The following is a 9,583-nucleotide window of genomic DNA, read 5'->3' as shown; positions in this document are numbered from 1 at the left end:
TGAAAACATGGCTGCTGTTTTGATCTTTGGACTGTGAAAGCAAAGTAGCTCTCACAATAGTCGTAATGTGGGGAGGATTTTCCAGGCTGTGGAAGAAGTCAGGCGAAAATGTCCTGCTGCCTCAGGTCTGGAGTGACAAACGCTTTGTTGGCGAAGGTTTTGCTGCTTTATGATATTTAATTTTGTTTGTCAGTGAAAGTTCTGTGAGAAAACATGCAACACAGTTGCACTTTAGATGCACTTTTTCTCAGAAATTTGATAAAAAGTAAAGTAACTTATTTACCCCTAAAAGTGATGAAAATAAAAGCACTCATTACATGTAACTTATCACAATATTTTATTATTTTATTTATTTTATTTAGCATGTATTTTTGGGGTTGTTATCAAAGTTTTTTCAAAATATCTAAGTAAAATTTTAATTTTGTAGCTCTATAATTTAATCTATGATAAATTCACAGTAACTTATTAATATATATCTAAATCTAATAGAGTTACAATACATAGAAATACTATAAGAAGTTAATAAAATACCTCGCTTGATATTTTCCATCACTGCCAGATGCTAATTAGAGTACTATTATTACTCTATCAACCATATTTAATCCATTCCTAATAGTAAACATGTAATTAAATGGTACATTTAACCCAGTCGTGTGTTTAAAATCATGTGCTTTGAATCATTTTTGAACATTGCATCTTGCTTTGAAACATACTTCAAACGGATCTTGTTTCATGAACCTTTGAGAACAGTGGGGGGGAAAAAAGGAGCAGAACAAAGGACTTGAGTGCAACCTGGCATCTTTGTGGCATCTCCATACGGCAGATTGTTATTAGGAGTCAGAGGGGAATGCAGGAGTGGAACTTTATTTTGAAGTTGATACATGGCAGGAATCTGAGATTAAAATTGGAAATGTTAAAAAAATGCTGGTGACACCTCGACGTGTGGAGGGATGTGACTTCCTGTGCAGCTGTCAAGAAAGAAACACTTCCCCGCGCCTCCCAAGCTGCTGCTGCTGCTGCACCTCAGCTCTGCTAATAGAGCATGCAGGGAAAATAGGGGGAAAGAGAACACTTGGAATATGCTTATAATTAATCATAGTAACCCTAAAATTAGGGGTTAATGATAAATTTGTAATAGTAACCACTTGTATGGTATGCTTTACTTTTTCAGAACACACACATTTTCATGGCATACTTTAATTTTGCTTTCATTATGTAAAAAAAGAAAAGACAGAAATGCATTAAAAAATATCCACATGACAGCTGATGGATATTTTTTCGTTGATTGTTGATTAATACCGCATGCTTGAACATATAAGCCTTGGATTATGTATTTGTTGTTCTTTTGATGTTTACATGGGTTCATGACGGATATCTTAACCAGGTACCAGGAAGAATAGCTCAAGTTGCAGCCCCTCATCCACATATTTCTACAGTGGTTGCCCTGAGAAATCTGTCATCTTCATTTTTCACCAGATGCTTATATGGATGAATATGACTTTTCTCAGCCTGGCGCTCCCATTTATAGACATTCTAGATTTGTTTAGGATTTTTTGGAAAACCACACTCTGATGAGCATCCTGCCGGAGACATTTAATTGTGGCTGCTCCATTTTGTGCACCAGCAGCTCTCTGCCTTTTTAAGACTTGTTTATTCAAAAGCGTCCACATGTTGATTGTAACCTTTTTTTCTCTTCCTTTGGTCCATGTTTCTCATGATATTATGGTCTTGGTTGGCTGGGAGGATATGAGTACCTTGGTGTATATAATTAATCTTTTATGTTTATCATCATTTATATCATAAGCTGCAAATTTTCCTTAAGTGGCTTTTTCCCCTCTTCTGGTCATTTTGGCAAGCAAACGTGTATCAATATTAGTGGTTATTGTAGAAAACCTTCCTTTGGTTTCTCTATTTTTCTACTTTTCATACTTTGGGTTGGAGGCAGTGAAAATAAGAAATGAGCACAAACAATACTTTGCATGCTTGAAGAAACACCTCAGTCATAAATAGCAGTTGAGGTGAAGCTAAATATTGACATTGTGACTCCACACTAATGTCTCCTGTGACTTCAGACTTTTGTCTTTTTCTCTGCCTGCATGTGGTTGTAATTGAATTGTAAACAACACCCACCACGTTATTATTTACTGCCCTATGCTGCTCAAACCGTTCGGCCAGCCACAGCCACCGGAGCAAAGCTCTGAGTCACTTTGACATGTTACCTAAAAGGCAGTGAAAACAATATATGGCTAGCTCATCCATAAGTCATGGCATTTGGCGCAGCACCGCATCCAATAGAAAGGGGCTTTATGAATGGCACAAAGTCTGTGAATGATAACGGTCATTAATATGTCCATTGAGGGTCACCACATTCATGCCACATATCAAATCCCCTTTGAATGAGATCAGTTCCCTTCTGTCAGAGCCCATTAGATCCGTCCCACAGCCCCAGTAGCCAGCTGACAGGGGAGAAACCCTAGCCCCAGCCTAGCACCATTAACATTAGAAAATGAGCAATCAGCTGGAATGAAGCGCAAGAGGAGGGGGGGGTCATCCAAACTTTAGCAACGATACCCGGAAAATCCAACACAAAATGTATGTCAAAGTGTCAGAGAGGAATGGTGCTCAACAAACAAATAAATGCTTTGCCAAAAGCCACTTGCACCTGAAGTTCTTTTGTAAATTCATATATATTTGAACTGACTACTTTTTTAAGTTAAAGCATGCTTCATAGTAGTTGTGTCTCCTTCAAAGGCTGCAGAACTCAACTACTTCCTCTCCACAGAAAATGTTCTGGCCGCTCATAGAAAATTGTGTTGAACCCCTTTGACTTTGCGAAATAATTGAGTTAAAACACTCGATAAAACATTAATTAGCTTAGCAGTCTGGAGCAGATAACATAGATAAAACCCTATGTAATTCATATTGATTAGAATATGCACATTGAGCGTAACCTCTTAAGACAAGTTTTCCTTATTAAATGGACACAAAGCCGAGGTCATTATTTGTACAAAGAAAGATCGCTTTAGATTTTATCTTTTCACATAAAAAGGTTTGATTGGATTTCTTTCTGAGAAAGCCGCACAATCTATTTTATTCAGGTTTGATTGTATTACCTCTTAATTAGTTTGTATATTGAGTAGAACAGGCCTTATTGATTTGAGGTGCATTCATTTGCATTGCAAAAATCCCTTTTAATCCAATATAATCTCGTCCTTACTCAAACAGAGCAGACTGCATCTTCGAGAGGCTCTTTTCTTGCTTTTTTCGTGCTCCTGTTTTTGGCTTGTTTCGGGTTTAATAGAACCTCTTGGTCGAAATTAAAGACTGCATTCTCTATGCAAAATAATTTTCCTAAATTTGGCTGTTTATGTAGAGGTAGTTACATTCAATTTCTGTGTATTTCATGTGGGGAATTGCATGGCGTGTGTGGTAATTTATACGTCGAGTGTAATAACAAGCTGTAGTATTTTCATGTGGCTGTGTTGTGGGCTTTAATTTCGAGCTGTTTCAGTGAATGATTGGCGCTTTGTAGGTGTTGTGTGTAAATCGGCTGCTGAACACCCGTGGAGCCGGTAGAACCGTGTCTCACAGAAATCAGCGTTGGAGGCGTCAAATCCCTCCCACCCGCCCAGCGCACAGCAGCAGGCTTAACAATTCTCTGTAATTAACCTCACCTGAACTTTAATGGCCCACCTCCGGGACCAAGGTCCCCGGCTGTGTAAAATTACTGTCACACATGGAGTCGAGGGGGAGCCTTGCCACAGCGGGTGTGTTCCACTCAGACAACTGAGAGGGAAATGGACCCCTGTGTAACACCTAATACCACCAACACGATGTCAGAGCGCTCCCAGACATTTTGGGGGTGGAGAAGTGAGGGCTGTGGTTTTGAAATGCTTGTGAACAGAAAAGCTGTGAACAGCTGAAATTGTTTAATAATACTTTTATTTTAATTTCAGTTCTGATGCCAAGTTTTTACATCTTCGGAGTTTCTAAAAATGCTGTTCTTTTCTTTTGCTGTGATAGTGATTCATGCTAATGCTAACTATATAATTCTTTGGTTTAAAGTGTATAATTTTGCTCCAATGTTACGTTTTTGATTGTTTGTTATTAAATCTGAATATTAATTAAACAGCAATCATATCAATCAGAAAAAACAGTGCTTATGCACTTTTTTATATTTAAGCATTAGTCTTTCTATCTGATCTGCCACCTTACTAATAATTTTACTTAATTGGTCTTGTTTAGGCACACTACACTAGGTTAACATCAGAAAAAGCTCACCTTCATGGTAATCTGGCTAGGAGGCAGAATGCAAACGACAATCTCTTGGTGTCAGTCTCTTGGGTAACACTGGCGTTTTCTTTACCGTGAGCACTGGTCATTGTTTTAGAAAGGAAAGTCAACCTTCAGTTTCGCCAGAATTTATCTGGTAGTAAATCAAAAAAGTTCTGTAGCAAATTGCTACTAATTTGCTATTTATTTAGAATCTAGACTAAAAGCCCCTGTGTAGACAGAAAATACCAATTTTTCTCCTGTCCCTGAATTTCCATGTTGCTGTGGTGAAGAGTTGTGTGTCGCCCAGTGATCTTAGGGACTAGGGTATTGATAGATTTGGTCCCTGATAGGTTCCTCCTAAAGCAATTTGATTCTGGGTAAGGGGTCAGATGAAGAACGATTCACAAAGTTCCAATGAAGAAATGACCAAGAGACTACTATATCCTGCCACCACAGGGTTACTGGGGCACACCCTGGAATAAGGACAGGGGAGGGAGCTTAAGGGAGAGGATCTGGTGGCTGGGTCTTAGCCCTTGTGGCCCAGTTGGATTCAGCCAGAAGAGAAGATGACAACCCCTGTTGTGGGCTCACAACCTGCAGAAGGTGCTGTAGCAGTGGGGTGAAATGTGTTTCAGGTGGCAGTAAAGAGTGGAGATGGACAGTCTGATGCCCAGTTTTTGAAAACTACCTCCTATAACATGAAAAGGATCCATCATATCTCAGGGGTGGGCAACTCCAAGCCTCGAGGGTCGGTGTCCTGCAGGTTTTATATGTCACCCTGGGTCAAAGCACCTGAATCAAATGATTAGTTCATTACAGGCTCTGGGGAAATACAAGATATGCTGTTGAGGTAATTTAGCCATTTGAATCAGCTGTGTTGGATCAAGGACCCATCTAAAACCTACAGGGCCCTTGATGCCTGGAGTTGCCAAGCCCTGATCTATCTGATTTGGAAAAAACCTGAGCTAGTCCATGAGACTTAGAGATACCAGCTAGCTATAGTTTGGCAAACTCAACGCATGGCTTGGGTCATGGAACCAGTTTCCTACAGAGGTACTAGTCTCTCTTCCAATCTGTATCAACTCTGTTTGCTGCCTGTACATTGGGGTTTTCCCCAGTGGTTGTTTCCTTGTGCTTTTGGGTCAGAGAGCAGGCCCTGACCGACTTTTGCACTTATGTCCTAAAGGACATTTTAGAGTACCCAACCTTCTTTCAGTCACCAGGTGCTGGAGGATGCCACAAGTGGACATCGCTTCACCGACTGTGAGAATTCAACACTCATGTTGGCAAAGACAGTAAAATCTGGCATGGTGTGATCAGGAGGAAGAGTCTGCCTGATCTAAACCCCAGTGTTGTTCTCTTATTGGACCTCTGTGCCAATCACAGTTAGTTTATAACAAACACCTTGTTTGACCATAAGGATTTTCAAGTGCACGAGGCACTAGGGCACTCTAGGCCATGGGATGAATGATCAGTTTTGTGTGTGTGTGTGTGTGTGTGTGTGTGTGTGTGTGTGTGTGTGTGTGTGTGTGTGTGTGTGTGTGTGTGTGTGTGTGTGTGTGTGTGATTCTGGGTATGTCCTACCAGGAGCAAGCCCCAGGGTAGACCAAGGATATGCTGGAGAGATTACATCTCTCAGCTGGCCTTGGGACATGGTGGTGTTTCCCCATATGAGCTGGAGGAGGTGGCTGGGGAGAGGGAGATGTGGGCTTCTCTTGTTAGGCGAAGCCTAACAAGAGATAAGCAGCAGGAGATGGATGGCTGGATGGACAAAATGTTTTCTTTATAAAAACTGTTTAAAAAATGTTTAAAAATCTGAAACAAAACAAAGTTTCTATTAAAGTTTCTTTTGAAGTTTTACACAACATTTATTCTGCCGCAATTTATGTGTTCTTGAATAAGTGGAAGAGATGTAAAGTTCCAATATGGATGAGCAATGCAAAAAGCAGAGATTTGTTCCTCAAAGAGCACCAGACCAGATCAAGGACTGCAGATAAATGCCTGCTGCTTTCTTTATCATGTTCTCTGAGCCACTTCAGTAGTCTGTACACAACAGCTGCATTTGGCAGTGTGAACATGTGCATGTGGGACATAGATTTGAATCCTGTGTGTGGCATGTCTGAGCCCTGGGCTTTGGTGGTGCAGTGTAGATTTAGATACAGTGAGTCTGAAGTCATCCAGTTGCTTCTGTGGTACACTGAGGGCAGGTTCCTGGTGGAGATATGTGTTGTATATGTGTGCTCTTACTCCCAGTGTCTGAAACACACACAGAGGGGTGACTCACAGACGCTATCCGGAGATCAAACACTTCAAGGGGGCCTTGGATTTACCATCTCGCCTTACGTTTTATCTGCACTGTAGGCCTCTGCCATGGCTTAAAAAGAAGGTGGTGATATAGATGGCGAGAAGGCCCAAAACCTCTACTTGGCTGTGTCATTTATACTTTTACTTAATTGCAATGTCTCACATGTTAGAGTTGTGCCAGAGTGCTACCTACTATTTTCCATGGGTGTGTTTTCTGTGCTGTGATTCATTTAACCTCATACTAAAACAGCTATGAATTAAATTGTAGCTCATTTAGAGTAAATAAAGCTGAACTTAAATAAGTTGGACTGTCTGATATTTTGGAGGATTTGCGGTTAGATCAGCAAACACTATTAAAAGAAAAGCACAAAACCAAACACTAAATGTATTAATCTGTATGTGTATTCTCTATGGAATTGCTCATTTTATTTTGTTAGTTTCAGCTTTTGAAATTTACCTACAGCAACAAGCAAAGTTTCAAAGAAGAGCACTGCATTAACTTGTTCTTAAAGCGTGTCTTCTGTGTAGTGTTTAATGTGCTTAAAGTCTTCAGATTTACATAAACTGATCAGCTTGTGGAAAGCAGCACAGACAACTCTGTCATACACATCAGCGGTATATTCAAAGTGACAGGTTGACAGCTCTGCACACACACAAACACCCAGTGGCTGCGGCAATATCCCCCGAGCCGCTATCTGTCTGCCACTTGTATGAAGGATAAAGAGACAGGATGTGGAGTCGGGGGGGTTCAGGCCTATGACTGAATGCACCATCAATGGGCTTATTTTCATTACAGCCAAACAAATGTGTCACCCCAATCATCACACGGCTGATTTTATCCTTCTGTTACTGTAGCTCCACAAGCATTTCCTTTTGTGAGCGCTCGCTCCTGATAATCCCACTCAGACAAAGGGGCCATGTGCCGCCATAGAGTTCCATGACCAAAAATGTAAAACTAGTCGTTTCCACTTACATACTTTCTCAGTGATATCATGCATAATGAAAGAGTGTTTGTAAGCACTTTTGCTTGTTAAGTAATTCCTATAATCCTATAATTTGCAATAACAGGTATTTAGAGATAAACACTGACTGTAATTCAACTTGTTTATCCATAGTTAAAATGAAGTGTTTATTTTAAATATTTATTTGTTCCTAAAATATTCTTTCATATCCTGAACTGTGACCTCCAAACTTAAATTGTGCTCTTTGTGGGGAGAAACCTTCATAGCAAATGAACCAGCTGGGTGTTGTATAGTTGAAACAATTCTCCTGGATTAATTGAGCAGTGTCAGTGTAATTTAGAGAGGTACAGTTCTCAGTGGGAAAGGGCTCTAGTGCTTTCAGCTGGGCCTTCTAAACCTGAGAAACTCTTTTATTCCACCCTTCACTTGCAGACTGACTCCAGGTTTACTGGGCTGGCCCATCGTAAATTGGACTGGATATCTTCTTTCTCGACTCTGCCAGACTCAAAGTGGACTACAGGGTGACCTTACCAGGTAAAAACTGCATTATTGCTGGTGTAAAACACACACAGCGGCAGGCCTGCTGCACTGAGGTTTCAGTTGTTAATTTCTGAAGTCTGGGGGGCAGATTTCCAAAAGGAGATATTCATTGCAAGAATAATACATGGCCATACATTTCTACTAGCAGTACGCTTTGTGAAGAGTTGTGAAACAGCTCAATTAACATCATTATTTCAGATATACCAAGGGATTAATATGACCCTGCTTTGCTTACCTGAAGGATAAATACATATTCAATTTACTTGCAAGTAATCAAGAGGTGTCCTTTATTTTAGGTAAAGCATTAAAATTAGATGAAAGACAAACTTCTGTTATTTCTGATGGTTTTGTTTACACAGTTGGAAAAGGAAATAGAAAAGATGTAATAATATTTACGTTTCATATGTATTATATAGCTCACTGGATTTTTTTCTCTCATACTGTAATTTACTGTTGAACTTGGGCTACATTTTTTCTTAAATAACATGTATTATGAGAAAAACAATACAACGACACTATTTACTACAGGAAGTAGTAAATTGTTTTCACATGCCATATTAATAACTGCTACCATGGGCTGCGTTTCATCCTCTGTGTTAACTTGGTCTCTAGATTAACTGACACAGTATAGGTTAGTTATCTTATATTTATTTGCATACAGATTTTTATGACAATTGTTCTTAAAGTAGGGTCTGGGGACCCCCAGTGGTCCACAACTCATAGCTAAGTGGTATTTGGGGTAATTTGCTGTAAGTTATAACATTTATTAAAATTAAGTTCACATCCAGTAAAAAAAAAAAAAAAAAACAGTGTCCTTTGCTCCCAGTTGCATGAGATTTGGTCCCATAGAAGATATTATAACTATAATAGAATAGAATAGAATAGAATAGAATAGAATAGCTTTTTATTGTCACTGTTACAAGAACAATGAAAGGCAGTTTGGCATTTCTCCATGTGTGTGAAGTACACAATAGCGTAAGTATTTACACAATAACAGACAAATATAGGTATTGCATGTGTTTTGTTTGAAAAAGACAAATAAAAGGTAATAATCATATAAGTACATGGAAAATGTTTTAAACTGAAATAATATTAAAATATTATATATTTAAATAATATTAAATATATTATTCAGAGGTTTTACTGATACTCTAGAGATGCTTGGATAGAGGATACAGCATTTGAAAGTACTGCTGAAGTACAGAAGATGAAATAATACAACAAAATGCAAATAATTTTATTTATATGGGCTAAATTATTGGAATACAGTAATCCTAGTCAGTATTTACTCTCAAAGTAAGAAGAACAACCTGAAGTGAGATCTGTTTTGAACACACACAAAAAAACAGCTTTAAGAAGTGATACCTGCTACTGAAATATTGATGATTAGACTTTTTGTATCCTGTAATGAGGCTTTTCTTTTTACAAAACTGTTGTTTGCTAGTTGCTTTCACACTGCTTACTGACTGACTTTCAGAGTGAGTCAAGCATCATCGATCCTA

At 39.1% G+C, this 9,583-nt stretch overlaps 1 long non-coding RNA gene across 1 annotated transcript in view; it reads left to right on the top strand.

The window, feature by feature from the left end:
- Window positions 1–9,583, top strand: part of LOC143419919 (uncharacterized) — a 31,521-nt gene continuing 21,938 nt past the window's right edge. Inside the window, exons 1-2 of the long non-coding RNA XR_013099945.1 lie at window positions 1–125; window positions 7,974–8,075. This is a non-coding gene — a long non-coding RNA (uncharacterized LOC143419919). The remainder of the gene's footprint in view (window positions 126–7,973; window positions 8,076–9,583) is intronic.

The sequence above is a fragment of the Maylandia zebra genome, linkage group LG1 (assembly GCF_041146795.1).
Source record: "Maylandia zebra isolate NMK-2024a linkage group LG1, Mzebra_GT3a, whole genome shotgun sequence".
Classification (NCBI taxonomy): domain Eukaryota; kingdom Metazoa; phylum Chordata; class Actinopteri; order Cichliformes; family Cichlidae; genus Maylandia; species Maylandia zebra.
Note: the sequence above shows the minus strand (reverse complement) of the source record. Positions and strands in the feature narration are given on the sequence as shown.